A 17,878-nucleotide genomic window follows, 5' to 3' on the forward strand; every position below is an offset into this window, starting at 1 on the left:
TGGCCATTTTTGAGTTTTTCAAATTTTAAATTGCTTATAACTCGAAAACCATCAACTTAGAGAAAAATTACAAGCGACATTTTTTGTCCAGAATGGTCTAAAAAACATAAAAAATTTTTTTGAAATTTGATTAAAAAAATTGTTAAAAAAATTTGGACCACTTTTTTCGTGGGCGACTTCTTGAACCTTATTCTGGGGTGTATTACAAATGTGATTATGCAAAAAAATCTCATGGGAATAATTTTTCCAGCGAACCCGCCGTTTTCGCTTTGTCTAAAAAGAATTAATTTTAAATAAAAATATACATCAATCTGTAATTACTGTACCTGATATAACCCTTGTAATCATAATTTAAAAATTTGTCTATTGTGAAATGTCAAACATTAAAAACAAAATACAAGATGTAATATTAGTAGAATCAGTTTTGTGCCTTAATCTCATATAAATACAGGGTGGCCTGACGAAAACGAAACAAAGACATTACCAGGAGCTACAACATATTTATATTTGAATAATAGATAGGGGGATAAAGCACAAGCTGGTATTTTTGCAGTTACTCGAGCGCATCAGAAAATCACATGTGGAGAAACTTTGTACCATGTAAATGAACCCCTATCATATATAGACTTTTAATACAAGGGAAATCGTTAAGGGGGGACCGAAAAAAATATATCCTTAGAAAAACTGGAAATCGTCAGATTAAGATAAGGTAAGTACATTCAGAACAATGTAATTATACATATTTCACAAACCTGACAATTTAAGTAAGAAAATTGGTGAGTCAAAAAATTTCACAAAAAAAGCGAATATTTCACGAAATGAATGTCGAAAAACTGGGAAATACGTGTTCAATATTTTTCAACAATCTACCGAATGATATGAAACACCACAACCACGTTGAGGGGGGGGGGGACTTTAAAGTTTTAAATAGGAACTCGTCGATATTTCGCGAAATGAACATTAGATGAAAAAACTAAAAATACGTGTTCAATATTAGGGTGGTTCGAAAAAAACTTTTTTTTTTTTTATTTCAGATCGCTATAGTGCACAAAAGTTGCGATTGGTATAGACGTGAAAAAAACACTAATTATTATTTTTTTAATAATTTGTCTTCCGGTCGCGCAATGCCATCGAAATTAGCAAAAATTGTGAAAAACCTTAATTTTTCATGTTTTTTTTAAGCAGGCCAGATGGTTTTAATTGAGTTCCTATACCATGAATTAACTACTAAAAGTATGTAAAATCAATATAAATGCACTTATTATACATTTGCTTCATATCTTCCGGTCGCGCAACATAATACAAAATGAGTATAATTAGTAGTTTTTTCAAAATTTCAAAGTTTGACTGTTTAGTACAATTTAATCATACGACTTTTATGCCTGGTTGCACCAACAGATCTTAAGCTCCAGCTTACCTAAGCTCTACTTATAGATAGGGCCTCCTTGAGTATCACTTACCTTGCACCATAATTTTAGATTCTTGCCTTATTATCAATTATATCTATTATTATATTTTGGTATTCTTATTGTAATATACTATAATTATATTATATTAATTCTTATGATATTATCGACTTAAGCTTAAGATCTGTTGGTGCAACCGGGCATTAGAGATGCTATAGTTTAATTCTGTTACAATAATATATTTAATATCAAAGCATATAAGATAAATTTTGATATTCAAGTGGAATTCGGTCACGCAGCTTCGTCAAGCATAGCAGACTACCTTGACGCGAGGCGAAAGTGATGAATGCCAGCGAAGCGCGTGCAGCCACAAATAGAGATACATCGATACATGTGGAAATACCTCTACATTTTAGTATTTGTTTTCTCCATTTAACGAACTGTCATTAAATACAACAGGCCCAATAGGATATTCTTGATCAATTGGAAAGGCCCTATACCTGATTGCGAAAGACTACTAGTTGATTGATTTTAATCCTATTAATTGTGAGATTCCAAAAGTTGACAAGCTTATTCTTAGCAAGGACCAATTGTACTTTCTTAAAATATCAGAAGTCATTAAGTCAGGATATTGTTCAGAAGACTTTGTAGTACGTGATCCTGGCCCAATGTCACATTCAAGATGACTTACTACTGCAAACCGAGTTTTGTGTTTCTACATCAGTGTGTCCAGCCGTTCTGAAAATCTGAGAGAGATTGTCACATTTATTCTCAAATGTTATATGCCTCTGTGGTTTGTACCATAAAAATAAACTACAAATTCACAGATGGGCCTAGACATGTTTACAAAATCATTGAATCTACAAGGTACTTACCAGAAAAGCCTCTTCAAGTTATTGATACCGTTCTACAATGGACTGCTTATTTTACCCATCCCGAAAATTTACTTCTGGCTATGGTAACTGATGAAAGAAACCATATCCGAAAGCTGGGCTTGAGGCGTATCATGAAGGCTTCTTCTGCTTCTTCTTCTTCTTCTTCTTCTTCTTCTTCTTCTTCTTTTTATATAGACATTACTCTGTCTGTTTTCAATGTGCCTCCAGTAAGTTGTCATTCCATCGTTTTCGTGGTCTTCCCACTGATCGTCTTCCTATTGGGGAACCGTCTCTCGCCGTCCTTACTACTATATTTGTTATCATTCGGCTTATGTGGTCGTTTCATTCTACTCTTCTGCTTTTCACCCAGTTATTAATGTTGTCCACCTTGCATCTCTTTCATATATCTGCACTTCTAGCACTATCCCACAGCGTCTTACCATCGATTTTTCGCAATGTTTTCATGTCTGCTCTTTCTAGCATTCTTTTTGTCCTTTCTGTATCAGGTCGTGTTTCTGCCGCGTATGTCATTATTGGTCTGATGACTGTTTTGTAAATTCTGCCTTTCACTTCTTTTCCAATGTTTTTATTTCTCCATATTGTTTCATTCAGTCCACCTGCGGCTCTGTTTCATCTATTCATCTGATCTTCCACTTCTGTTTCGAGCTTTTCGTCACTGCATAGTGTGATGCCTAGATATTTAAACTCCATGACTTGTTCTATTATTTGACCCTCCAGCTCCAATTTACACCTTATTAGATCTGCTGTAGGGAATGCAATCCCGACTCGAGATCGTAAAGTCGAGATCCCTCGGGATTAGAAATGTCAATCCCGCGGGATCCCGAAATTTACGGGATCTCGTCTAGGTAAAAAAATATCTAATAGTCACATGACTGAATACGATGAAAACTGCTTATTTGTGATAGTAAGGTTAATTAAAAATATTATTTGAAAGAAAACAAATGCCTTTATTCTTTAACTTTTACTAACTAAATAATTAAGTAACAGTTTTAGTAACACGAAGAACATAATCAAAACAAAAGTAAATATAGTGCTCAAGGAGATCAAAAAGTAGTTACGGCCCGTAACTTTCAAAAGAGAGAAGAAGTTACTTTCAAAATCACCCGTAACTTACGGGTGATTTTGAAAGTAACTTCTTAAAAAACAAAGTGTATCTAGAGTACTATCTGCTAACCGGCACCTAATATCCGTTGCAATGTAGCCAGCTGCTGAGAATGCCCTCTCAGACTCAACACTGGTTGGCAACAGCGTGATTAAGCAATTATATGCAAACTGCAAAAATCTCACCCTTGTTCCTCCACACTCAAATAAATCCATTTCTTTTTTTATTACGGACTCTAATTTGTCTAAGTTTGTGGACCTGGCTACACGTGTAAAAGGACTTTTAGACGCTCGCAGAGTTTCTTCTAATTCCTCTTGAAGTGAAGTAGGATTAGTTTGTGTAGCTACTGCTACTGCACTTAAATTTAAATCCTCTGCAATCATAGAAAGTGGCAAGTCATCTTCGTTTAATACTGTGTTATTAATCTCTACTTGGTTTGGTTCATCGCGATATAATCGTGTGATTATATTTTTAATTTCTTTCCTTGTGAGATATTTACTTGGCAATTGGAAAGTCTCGTTGCCTTTCCATTGTTCTAAATCATCTTGATAATTATTCGGATTTTTCAAATATAACAGCGCTGCAGTTGCTTTTATGCGACGCTCGGAGATACGATTGTTCATCGAAGATACCAACTTTTCTGAGAGAGGAGTTTTTAGGTCTTCTAGCTTTCGAATCATGAAACGCAACGTATGTTCTGCACTAACTAAATCAGTATCTCGATGGTATAGTACCTCAACGGCCAACTTTACTGGCTGAAATGTATTTTCCAAATCGATAAGGACAGCATGTTCTTCATCCGTGAAAAAATAGTCTGAATTGGAACTGAGTGAGAGGTCAACTAAGGTCTTAGCTACACACTGCTTTACTCTATTGTATGTACTTATCATGTTGCATAGGCTAGACCAACGTGTCTTGCAGTCAAGGACCAGCTGAATTGTTTTGCCAAACTCTTGCTGAATATAATTCTGAAGCATATCATTCTTGGTAGGGGAATTCCTAAAAAGTTTGACGCATTTTCTTAGTTTCGATATAATCATTTGGTATTCTGTAGCCAGATCAACTTGTCTTATAGGTAAGGAAAAGTATAAACCATTATAATTATCCGGATTGTCGTCCAAGACTTCTTCCTCCTCCGCACTGCGATTTGTGTTCAGTTCAGGGTCTTCAAATTCTTCCACTTTATTAGATTCTACATTCTTCTTATAAATGACATCTGTTATACCTAATTGTACGCCGTGGGCGTAGCAAAGCTGTTGTAGTGGTTCAATCAGTCGACCAACTTTCTTCATGACGCTGGCTCCATCGGTCGTTATACCGACTATGTCGTTATCCAGGGATAAATTAAATTCTGATAGTTTTTCTTTCAGAAGCTGAACACAAGACTCCTACGACATACTTCCAAAAATGCGCGCTAGTCCAATATTCCATTGAGTAGGCTCACTGTTAATAATTGTGTGTACATTAACATTTAAAAATCGCCGATTCATTCCAGATGTCCATTCATCTAACGTAACTGTAAACCTATAATCTTCATTCTTCAACTTTAAAAGATCTTTCTTCACTTTCATTTTGAGCGTCGTTCCATAATAATTCAACACAATTTGTTTAATTGTATTTGGTGAGGAAGGCAATTTGTAATTGTTACCTTTCGCAGCAAAAAGACTCTTCATGTCCTCGGAACTACAAAATACTCTAAATGGTAAACCATCTTTGGCAACCATTCGGGAAATCATTAAGTCTTTTGTTACGTTAGAATCGGATGGAAAATAATCACTGATTTTGATTTTCTTCTGTGGTATTTGGCAATTTTCACGATCTTCTGGTGTAAATTGAGCCTCAACATCAATAGGCGACCGCGCAGCTGACGACGATGCTCTAGTAGACGCTGACGACGTCGAAGGTAGTGATACATTTGACTCAGGTGTACTTGATGTTCTTCCGACTCCCGCAATTTTTGTGTCGATTTTATGGATTGCCATCATATGGACGTGTAAACCTTTTGTAGACCCGGATGAGGTTTTGAGAATAGATTTACATAGTTTGCACTATGAAATATCTCCATACCGGTAAACGACTGCTAAACTCCACGTAGGCTTGATCTAGATTGTTTTTCGCCATTTTAAGTTACTAGTAATCACTTATTACTTATAGGAAACCAAAAGTTATATTATTATGTATTTAACTTACATAAACAACATAAAAATGCGTAATTTAAGGAAAAACAATTACTAAAACTGCACGAGCATAACTTAAACAATTAGGTAGGTAAACAAACAAATGGTTACCTCTGCCTGCCCGCACGCATGCATGATGCACCTCTTTCTCCCTCCCTCTGCAGTGCTATTCGGCACTGCACTCCCGCCCGGCCGTCAGTCAGTTCAGTCGGCGCACTGCTCGCGTCCCGAGCAGATGTGTGTACCATCGCTGACCATTGCCGCCCAATCCCGTCAATCTCGAACGGGATCTCGTCATATTATGCTTCGGGATTGATCCCGAAAAATTACACGGGATCTCGCGAGATCGGGATTGCATTCCCTAATCTGCTGTTATAACCATGCATTTAGTCTTTTTTGGGGAAATTAACATGTTAAATTTTCTAGCGGTTATATTAAATTCGTGCAGCATACGTTGTAAATCATCTTCACTTTGAGAGATTAGTATTGCGTCGTCTGCATAGCAGATTATTTTAAGTTGTTTTTCTCCCATTTGGTATCCTTTTTTTGTTCTTACTTTTTTTATTATTTCGTCCATGATCAGGTTGAACAACAGAGTACTTAGGAAATCTCCCTGTCTTATCCCATTACCAGCTTCAATTGGGTCAGTTAGTTCTTCATCTACTTTTACTTTTATTGTGTTGTTCTGGTAGATATTTTCGATCGTTTTAATTATTCCTAGAGGTACCTCTCTTACGTACAATAAATGGATAACGTCCTTTAATTTTACCCTGTCAAATGCCTTCTTAAGGTCCACGAAACATAAGTATGCCGGTTTGTTGTATTCTAACGATTTTTCTTGAATCTGCCTCATTATAAATATAGCGTCGGTGCATGATCTTCCCGACCTAAAACCTTGTTGTTCTTCTGCTAATGTTATAATTTTATTCAGTTTGTTTGTCGTTAATTTAACGACTTTGGTCGTTAATTGTAGTGTTGTGTTTAATAAATTAATTCCTCTGTAATTATCCGGGTCCGATTTTTCTCCCTTTTTGAAGAGAGGTATTAGGATGCTTGATCTCCATTCTTGTGGTATTCTGTTTTGTATCATGAAGGCAAAGCAAGCAATATCTGAAAGTGACTATCAGAATCTTTAAACCACCAAACTTAAACTTTTAAGCTAAAGAGTATTACGAAATTATCAAATGTACACCGTACACTGACACCTCCTCCACTGTTAAGACCATTGACTAATGAAGAGACAAAACAGTATGTGAGCAATGACTTCAAGCCTGTTATGAGTATAGATGCTTTCCCATGCCATACACGGGCAGTTGAAAGATGCGTTAAGCTAGTGACCGAAGCTTCAAGTAAAGTTTGTGCACACAGTTCCATATTAGAACCACAGTATTGCACCGCTCAGCGATGCCAACTTTGACATTGAGCCAGGATCACGTACTACAAAGTCTTCTGAACAATGTCCTAACTTGACGACTTCTGATATATCAAGCAAGTACCATTGGTCCTTGTCAACTATTTGAATATTACAATTGATAGGATTAAAATCAACAACTGGTAGTCTTTCGCAATCAGGTAGGGTCTTTCGCAATCAGGTAGGGCCTTTCCAATCGTTCCGGATATCCTATTGGGCCTGTTGTGTTTTCATCTAATTGTTGTAAAAGGTGGCGGAATGGCAGTTCGGTGTAATGGAGAAGAGAAATACTCCATTGTAGAGGTCTTCCCACATGTATCTCTATTTGTGACTGTGAGCGCTTCCCTGGCATTCGTCGCTTTCGCCTCGCCTCTCGGTAGTCTGTTGTTTTTGACAAAGCTGCACGACCGAATTCCAGTTGAATATCAAAATTTATCTTGTATGCTTGGATTTTAAATATATTATTGTAAGAGAATTAAACTATAGCATCTCTAAATTTCTACGATTAAAATGTACTAAACAGTCAAACTTTGAAATTTTTCAATAACTACTAATTTTACTCATTTTGTATTATTTTGCGCGACCGGAAGATATGAAACAAATGTATAATAAGTGCATGTATATTGATTTTACAAAATTTTTAGTAGTTAATTCATGGTATAGAAACGCAACTAAAACCATCTGGCCCGTTTAAGAAAAACATGAAAAATTAAGGTTTTTTACAATTTTTTACTAACTTTGATGGCATTGCGTGACCGGAAGACAAATTAATAAAAAAATAATAATTAGTGGTTTTTTCACGTCTATACCAATGGCAACTTTTGTGCACTATAGCGATCTTAAATAAAAAAAAAATTTTTTCGAATCACCCTATTCAATATTTTTTTAAAAATCTATCGAATGACATCAAACACGACCACCAACGGAGATGGGGTGGAGGGTTACATTAAACTATTAACAAGGAGCAGTTTTTATTGCAGATTTGGATTTCTTACGTAAAAATAAGTGACTTTTCTTAAAGATTTTTTCGAATTATGGATAGATGGCGCTTTAATCGCAAAAAACATTGCTGGACATGGAAAATTAAATTAAATAATAAAAAGTCCCCACTAAAATGGAAAACTTTACTTAACTTTTTTTGGTTTTAATATTCACATCCCAATAGGTCCCCATAACGCTCGAGTAACTGCAAATTTAGCATACTTGCCTCTCCTACTATAAGCCAGCGAGAGATCAATTTTTTTATTAAAAAACGGTTCATTTTTCCGGTATTATTGATTATTTGACTTTCAGTCCTAAGCCAGAGTAAAATACGTCCTAATATTTTTAAATTGCAGTGGGGGTCACATAAGATATCGTTTCAAAGCTCTTGTAATTTCCTTTACATTAGTCTTTAAATTTTTAAATGCGGTCCAGTACTTTATTTTATTTATCTAAAAAGACGTTTATACTTTAAATTGTATTTACCTGCTTAATTAGTAATTGTAGTATGCCAGTGGCTTAGATTATACTTTTCTTTCGCATATGTTTCATTTCTTTGTCACATCTGTCACCCTATGTAAATGATACCTATGCTATAAATACATAAAAAACGTGAAATTTGATTTTATTGTTGTAAGTTCTCTTGAAAATATATTACCACAATTTATTCCATTTCGAGAAGACGGATATTGTTTGGTTGTATTTTATGAATAATAAACGCGCCACTATGACAGCTCAGCAATTTGGTGAGAGACATTAATATAAACCCGGCAGTAGGAAGCATTTTCTTTTTTTTAGTTTTTGGAGAGGAAAAAATTTTCTTTCTTTTTTTAAGTTTTTGGAGAGGAAAATTTCAGGAAGCTGGGTATTGAAATATCAACATACATCTGGTGCTTTAATTTGATAGCAGTTTCCCATTCAAAGGAATCACTTCAACCCGTCTTAAATATGTGATATTAGAACAAGATTTGTACACTGGGAGTGTAGATAATAAAAATAGAGAAACTGAAGAACTTTAGTTAACCAACCTATTGAAATACGACGCAAGCAGCAGCTGTATGTGGAATCAATCGAAAAAGCGTCTAAGTCATTTTGAATGAGAACAAATTCCACCCATATAAAATACTCTTAATGTAGGAATTTAGTGTGGATGATTATTACCGACTCTACGGTTAAAGTTTTGTGAAATACCTACGCAGTGAGCGTACAGTGACCGATCTACAGTGTGATTTTCACATTGTTTTTTCCGATGATTGGAATACTCATAAAAAATGTAACTGTAAATCGTCACAATTACCGTTATTGATCTACTTAAATCTTTTGGATTTTCCACGAGGTACATATACATACATCGCAAAAATTAAAAATTGTATGGGCTGGTATTTTTGGTGACCGACTGGTGGAAACATTTGTTTAGCTTGCGATTAGACTTGAGAACAGTTATTTTCTTAACTAGTGCGGAAAGTGATACTCTTATTCAGGAGACTGCCGTTGACCCGAACGACGCGGTAGCGGAGTTCGGGCAAGCAGTCGAGTGCGGGGAAGACACATTCCGCATGAGTTAGGAACAATATTTTTTCTAAGGCCGTACGTTTGGAAAAATACCACAAAAAATAGAATTATATCAATTTTTTTAGAAGTGAAAATACACAAATTAATTATTTGACAAGGTTGTCAAAACCAACTTTCATTATAATGGGTTACCACGACGACGATATTAGTTTCCATGACGACGATTTTAAACCATTGTAATTGTCTACTGATATGACTTTTAAATATTATGAACATAATTTTGTTTCATCGAATTATCAGTAGTAATTGCACAAGAGCTCTGAAATTATTGAATTTTTCCCGAGTGTCACTTTGACAGTTTTAATTTCACGAGCCGAAGGCGAGTGAAATTATTCAAAGTGTCACGAGAGCAAAAATTCTATATTAATTTCAGAGGTCGAGTGCAATTTGTTGCGATTATTTCATGAATAAAATTGTTCAAAACCAAAATTTTATTGTAATTTATTTATGTAAGTACACACAGTTTTTATAAATATTTGACGATTGAAAGTCATCACTTTTATAATTTTTAAAACATTAATTGTCATTAATATCACTGAATGTATTTTTTCGTAGCAACGAAGGGCATCTGACGTAATATACTTAACGACGGGAGATTATCAAAAATTATCGATTTAATTCAGATTTCTGTAGCTTTCTATTGGTCAGAATCTCCTATGAATGAAATAATCGCGCTAATTTCATTAAAACATGAACACAATAAGATAAATTTAAAGTAAATTAGTAAATAATATCTAAATATTAGTTTATTGCATGTATTATAATATATAGGTTGTCCCAAAAGTAGTGGGACGGTCGAATAGTTCGCAAACTAAACATCGGATCGAAAAACTGAAAAATACGTGTTCAATCATTTTCAAAAATCTATCCAATGACAACAAACACCAACCCCCACTACACCCCCTGGAGGTGGGGTGGGAGGTAACTTTAAAATCTCAAATGGAAACCCCCAGTTTTTGTTGCAGATTTGGATTCGTTACGTAAAAGTAAGCAACTTTTATTCAAGACATTTTTCGAACTATGGAGAGATGGTGCTATAATTGGGAAAAACGATTTATCCTGATACCATAGGTAAATTATAGAAACGGTCTAATATCTCGAGAAATACACTTCCAAATGAGAAACCAAAAATCAGGTTTTAATATTTTTCGAAAACCTATCGAAAAACACCAAACATAACCCTCCAACCCACCCCTGAAGGTGGGGTGGGGGGTAACTTTAAAATCTTAAATAGCAAACCCCACTTTTTATTGCAAATTCGAATTCGTCATGAAAAATTAAGCAACATTTATTCGAAACATTTTTTAAAATTGCTGATAGATGGCGCTAATAAATCGTATTTTTCCAATTAAAGCGCCATCTATCAACAATTCTAAAAAATGTTTTGAATAAATGTTGCTTAATTTTTCATGACTAATCCGAATCTGCGATAAAAAGTAGGGGTTGCTATTTAAGATTTTAAAGTTAGCCCCCACCCCACCTCTGGGGGGTGGGTTAGAGGGTCACGTTTGGTGTTATTCGATAGGTTTTCGAAAAGTATTACAAACCTTTTTTTAGGTTTTTCATTTGGAAGTGTATTTTTTGAGATATTAGACCGTCTCTCTAATTTACCAATGGTATCAGGATAAATCGTTTTTCCCAATTATAGCGCCATCTATCCACAGTTCGAAAAAATGTCTTGAATAAAAGTTGCTTACTTTTACGTAACATATCCAAATCTGCAAGAAAAACTGGGAGTTTCTATTTGAGATTTTAAAGTTACCCCCACCCCACCTCCAGGGGGTGTAGTGGGGGTTGGTGTTTGGTGTCATTGGATAGATTTTTGAAAATTATTGAACACGTATTTTTGAGTTTTTCGATCCGATGTTTAGTTCGCGGAATATTCGACCGTTCCTCTACTTTTGGGACACCTTGTATATTATAATGCCATATTACAAGGTATTTTACTTTTCCGCACGCCGTGCGGGAAAATATACTTTCACGCACGCCGTGCGGGAAAGTGCAATTTTCGGAAACGAAATGCGTGCGTGAAAGTGGCTCTTTTAGCACGGCTGTAGAAAAATGTATTTATAGTTACTGGAAGGCGTAAATAATCTTGATATTATTGAAAATGATATACTTAATGCAATATGATGCAGCTCGTTTGACTTTTCAACAGTATGGTACTCTCCCGCATTATACTTTATTTGTTCATAAATATTTCTATCAAAAAGTTTAATGGCATTAAATTGGACGAAGAGGCATTATCTCCTCGGTCAGCAGATTTGTCTCCACTGGCTTTTTTTCTGTAGATACCTAAAAAGTAAAATCTATAAAAGACTACCCGTATCTACATACCTCAACGAATGATTGTCAACGAATGCCTACAAATTATTCCGCAAATGCTTCGGTATATAGAAGAACGTCTTAAACAAACCTTTACTATGGTATGAATGCCACCCCGGGAGTCATCAGCATTACCATTTGTTAAACAAGGAATTAAATAACCAGATAAAAATATTAATTTTAATTTAAAAATATATTCAGTGACATTAGAAGTGTTACACCCAGAAGGAATCATTTCTGGAACCTCATTCTTTGGCAACGTACATTTTGATCAAGAATTAAACGATAACATTGGCAAGACTTTTTATTGACATGTAATCAAAAAAAAAATAATAATGTGTTTGGCGACCCCTTAGCTGAAAACACTCCTGTATACGTCTAGGCATTGACAAAATAAGATTATCGATGTCTGCTTGTGGCTCCTCGTTCCAAGCAACTTGAATTTCATGGATTACCTGTGCCAGAGTCTGTGGAGGATGTTGCAAAGTGGACAGTCTCCTCCCCATCATATCCCACACGTTCGATAGGATTTAAACCCACTGAACGGGGTAGCCACGGCAAAAAATTAACGCCAGCTTCTTGGAGAAAGTTCATAGTTCGACGAGCAATATGGGGATGCACGTTGTGTTCCTGAAAAAGGGCGTTTCGACGGCCGTCTAGATAAGCCAGTAAAGTGGTTTGTAAGATCTCATCAACTTAACGCGCATCTGTCATACTACCTCGAATAAACAAAAGTGGTGATCCGCTACCATAGGCAATAAACCCCCCCAAACCATTACTGCAACTGTCCTTTGTAGATGCCTCTCAACAGCAAACCCGGGAGTCAATTTTCGAGAATGATCGTTCCCTGAGCGTACACGCTCACAAACGAATGAAATTGAACGTATAGTTCCCGCAATGCTAATTCTCGAGGATATTTTTAACTACTCGCTCCGATGAACGTATTCGCTAATTTTAACAGATCTATAGATTTGGCATCATGGTAAATATTATTGAAAAGTTTGTGTTCCATGTGATAAAACTCTTTCGGTGTTTATTTAAAACCTGATTTGTCACATTATTCACCAATATTGAAATATATTACATTATGAAAATGGAAAATGATTTCAGTATAATAATTAGTAAAAGTCAGTAAATTTTCAATTTATTTCTTTAATTGTGAAAATAATTCATAATAATATAACAGTACCAATTAAATCTTATTCTACTAATTCAGGGTCAATTCTCAGGCCATACCTTGTGGTATATTATAAATAAATTCTGACCTAATAGGTAAAATGACCTTGATCTTAAAAAAATATTTTGTGGCTCATTTTGGTAGTTGTATTGAGTATTGATTCCAAATAAGTTCATCATGTGTAGCGCCTGGATAACGTGTATTTTCATTCATTATCTTATAATTACTACATATATCTAAAAGTAACTTATTTACTGTACAAATCAATATTTGAAAGAATGTAAAATTACCAGGAATCTAACCTAAATCTATCATAAAAATGTCTTTCGCGGCCGTCTTCCACTAAAATTTCAGCTTCCCTCACAACACTCGATCATATTTTCTAATATCAAATCTTCCACATTCATTTTCCCAAAATCTTATTTACAACAAAAAACAGAGTTGAGGTTAAGAAGAACGCCGTTACTATTATCGAACGTATGATGAAGACCACTCGTTGCCGAACGATCACTTTGAGCGATGATTTCGAACGAATCGTTCAAGATTCATTCCTCCAGAATTGCATTTTTTAGAAACGTTCGCTCATTACGTCACGAACGTATACGTTCAGCGAACGATCGTTCTCGAGAATTGACTCCCCGATATCTCGTCGCTGTCCAGGGCGGCGTCTTATCATCTTATATAAGCGGCAGTTTCACATAGCAGTTCACTGTTATCACAGCGACTGTTAGGTAGGCGTGGTTTGACTGTCACCTTTTCTTCGTTGTGAATCATACCACTTCGATCGCAGTAGATTGTTATAAGAATTACTGCGATAAGTAGAAATATTTCTAGTTTTGCTATCGCAGTAACTTATTTATAAAATAAAAATGGCGAATTCTGGCGAAAACACATTACGTTCTCGGACGAAAAAAATGTTTTTATTCATTTAAGAGAAAGGATGCAATTGAAAAAATTGCGGAAAAGGTGGGTATAGATTATAGATACAGAAACCATAAAAAAAGAAGATAGCATCCATAATAATAGCAACGTATCTACTAGAAAAAAAGAAAATTCATGATAGCCAACCAACAGGAATGAGCACAGATGATTATTTACTGTCCAACACAGTGCCATGGTTTTAATGGTTCTGTTAATAAATTATTTTCTATGTCAAAGCCAGGTCTGTTTAATAACGGTCTGTTCACCCAATATCTTTTTTTACTGTATGTTCGTTTCGCCACCGAGGGTACTTTTTTCCATAATATTTTTATTTCTTCAATAGTAATAAATAAGTTGTAACACCATCTACACCTTTTTTTTATTCGGCGCCATCTTTAAAAACTGACTATTTCATTTGGACACACGGATAGTGAATCAGTAGGTAGCAGTAAAACCCATCGCAGTAGATATATCCCCACCGCTAAAAGCCGCTGCGATAACAGTGGACTGCTATGTGAAACTGCCGCTTAACGACCATCATGCATACCTAAACAAATCGTGATTCATCGCTGAATGCTGCATTATGCCATTCTGCCATCTAATGCTGCGGTTCTCTGCACCAATTCCAACGTTGATGACATTGGTTCGCAGTCAAAGGAAGCACTCGTCTTGGTAGGAATGAAAACAGTCCAAAGGCTCGAATGCTACGATATAGGGTACGTATAATAACAAGTCTACCTACTACTCCAAACCATTGATCAGCGATTTGACGCGTAGTAGCAAAACGGTCTCGCAGAGCCAGGAGTCTCAAGCCCCCATCTTGACGCCCTGTGGTACACCTCGGCTGACCAGTTGGTCTTCTTCGTGTTCTTCTACCTTCGTTTGTCCACACACGACACACTCGCATAACTGTCATTGCCGTACAATTAACACGACGGTCAATCTAGTCATACGAAAAACCCATATCTCTAGGCAATAATTCTACCCCTGTTAAAATCGCTAAAATGGTGGTAATTTTGGTGTCTTCGAACTCGAGACACATTCTTGTACTGAATAGAATTAGACTGGGGAATAAAAACTAAAAATATATGTACCAATCCGTCTTCATAAATGGGTCTTTTCACAAAAGGATTTAAAGATAAAACTTTATTTTTACAAGAACTATAAAAAGGACCGTTCAAGTATTACGTAACGCAGGTAGGGGGGGGGGGTTCAAAAATCTTCAAAAATTGCGTTACGAAATAGTTAAACGCCCATTAGAGTGCGTTACGTAGGGGGAGGGGGGTCAAAAATCTTCAAAAATCGCGTTACGTAATACTTGAACGCTTCCAAAGATAAAATACTGATATTGTTATCATAGCATGCTTTAAATATAGTCATTGTGCTGCCAAAAAATTAAGTTCAAGAAATAATTCTTTCTGGGTGTAACACTTCTAATGTCACTGAGTATATAAAGACTAATGTAAGTAAAGGGATTTGCAAGTGCCTTCAAATGATACATAGGTACCTTATTTGACCCCTACTGCTATTAAAATTGTTGGGGTGATTCCTACCCTCGCGTAAACGTGAAAATTAAATAATTAAAAATACGAGAGAAATGTGTGTCCCCTTTAATCAAAAATTGACTTTTTGCTGGGTTTTTCAAAAATATGGTCGTAGTTCGTGATGTAGTTCCTCTGTTTCATTTTACTTGAACCCTGTATAAAATTTAAAGAATGTTAGTGTTAGTGTTAAATTCGTTCTCTATCCCTTTTTATTATTTTTAGTACACTTATAACGACAAAAACGGAATTAACAGCAGTTGCCAAGTGTTCCTAAAGCATCGTTAGTAATTTAGTGCGTTATGAATTACGGTGGAAGGTAGATGTAAAGGTTCAGGTCTTATCAGCCGACCTCGCCTGAATTTGTTATGGGGTTAACGTTCTTACGGCGAAAGTTTTGATTGGGATAAGGTGCCAAAGTTCGAAAAGTTCGGAAATATCTTTATATATTGTCCAAAACATATGGCTCTTAACCGTTGCAGGTATTGTTTGCAAACTTAGCGCAAAGTGTTTTAAACTTGTTTTAAACAGAATAATTTGCTGACTCATACTAGACCTAAAACTTTCGTTTATATAAAGAAATAGTAGAAGAGCTCATAATAAAATACGTCATAATATAAACCATATTTTAATAATTTGATTCATATTCTCTTGCCTTCTCCCTGCCTTGCTGATGCCTGGCTGATTCAGCTAGGAATTAGTAACTGCAGGTCACATATTGTATTGGTGTGCTAAGTGTTCGAATTTAATAAGACGTATTGTTGGATAATAAAAAATAAAAGCCACTGTATTAAATTTATTTTTAAGTATAAACATCTTCTTCTTTATCTATTTCTTTTTCTTCTTATAGGGCATGGTCTTGTTTATTCTATCATCTCGCCACTTTCTGGACTATTCCAATTTCTCTTAAAATATTCTTTTCCTTTTCATTATTATAGCCTGAAAAGATTCTTTGGATATTTGATGCCTGAATGCCTTTTCTATCTGCACCCTACTGTGCTGATCTCTGAACGAATTCTCGAAAGATTTCTCTACCGAATTCTCGAATTTCTAAAACGAAGTTCTCTGAACGAATAGTATGGTATAGCTAGACCAAAACCCAGACATCCAAAGTGAAAGTTATTCTCCACCACCAAATTGTTCTATATGGTCCACATAATGTTCAGAAAAAGTCACACCAATTTAAGCGTCGGGTTTTGTGGGAGAGGGGGGAGAAATCGGTAAATTCGTAGTTTTTTACGTTTTTTGTCAATATTTCTAAAACTATGCGCTTTATCATAAACAACCTTCAATACAAAAATATTCTACATTCAATTTGAAATAAAAAAAGGTCCTATGCATAATCCGTCTAAAATTAACGGTTCTAAAGTTACGGAGATAGTATAGTATAATTGATCTAAAAAAGGCCTAACCCAAACATCTTAAGTAAAAGTTTTCCTCCGACACGAAATTGTTCTATATGATCCACATATTGTTCAGTAAAAAGTTACACCATTTTGAGCGTCCGGTTTGGGGAGAGATGGGGAAGAAATCGGTAAATTAGTAGTTTTTTAAATTTTTCGTCAATATTTCTAAAGCTATGCTTTATCGTAAACAATGTTCTATACAAACATTTTCTACATAAAATTGAAAACAAAAAAGGTTGTATTAGTCCATTCTTTCACGGTTTTTGCTCTAAATTTTAAAGAACCGCTTGGATTGACATGAAATTAAATTTTGCATACGCATAGCTTACATATCAAAGAAAAAAAGTCATATTGTGCCGACGTGTGCTTTTGCCCTGGGGGTGTCTTTCACCCCCTCTTGGGGGTGAAAAAATATATGTCCAAAACAACTCCGGAAATGGGTAAACTGACTAATTTTAAGTAACTTTTGTTCTATAGAGCTTTTTCGCCAAGTCAACACTTTTCGAGTTATTTGCGAGTAAATATGTTCATTTTTCAACAAAATAACCACATTTTTAGACGGTTTTTCGCAAATAACTCAAAAAGTAAGTATTTTGTCGAAAAAACCGTTCTTAGCAAAAATATAGCCTATAAAAAAGTAAAAAAAATGGTGTACGCGTTAGGTCTCTGGATCTCGTAGAACCAGAGTTATAGCCAATGAAATATAGATTCATATTCACCAAATTTCAAATAGAATATTTCGACGTGAAATATCCAAAAAATTAAGCACTTTTTGGGGAAAACCCATTTTAACTTTTTTAAAGTGTTTAAAAAAGCTTTATTTCTGTTTTTACGAAAAGTTTCTAGCATTAAATTTAAGCAAGTTACGCTTAAAATAAAGTTGGTCCCTTTTGTTTTTGCAAAAAAAAATCGGGAAGACCACCCCCTAATTAGCAACTTAATTGAAATTAATCGTTTCCGCTC

This window comes from Diabrotica virgifera, chromosome 5 (assembly GCF_917563875.1).
Source record: "Diabrotica virgifera virgifera chromosome 5, PGI_DIABVI_V3a".
Taxonomy (NCBI): domain Eukaryota; kingdom Metazoa; phylum Arthropoda; class Insecta; order Coleoptera; family Chrysomelidae; genus Diabrotica; species Diabrotica virgifera.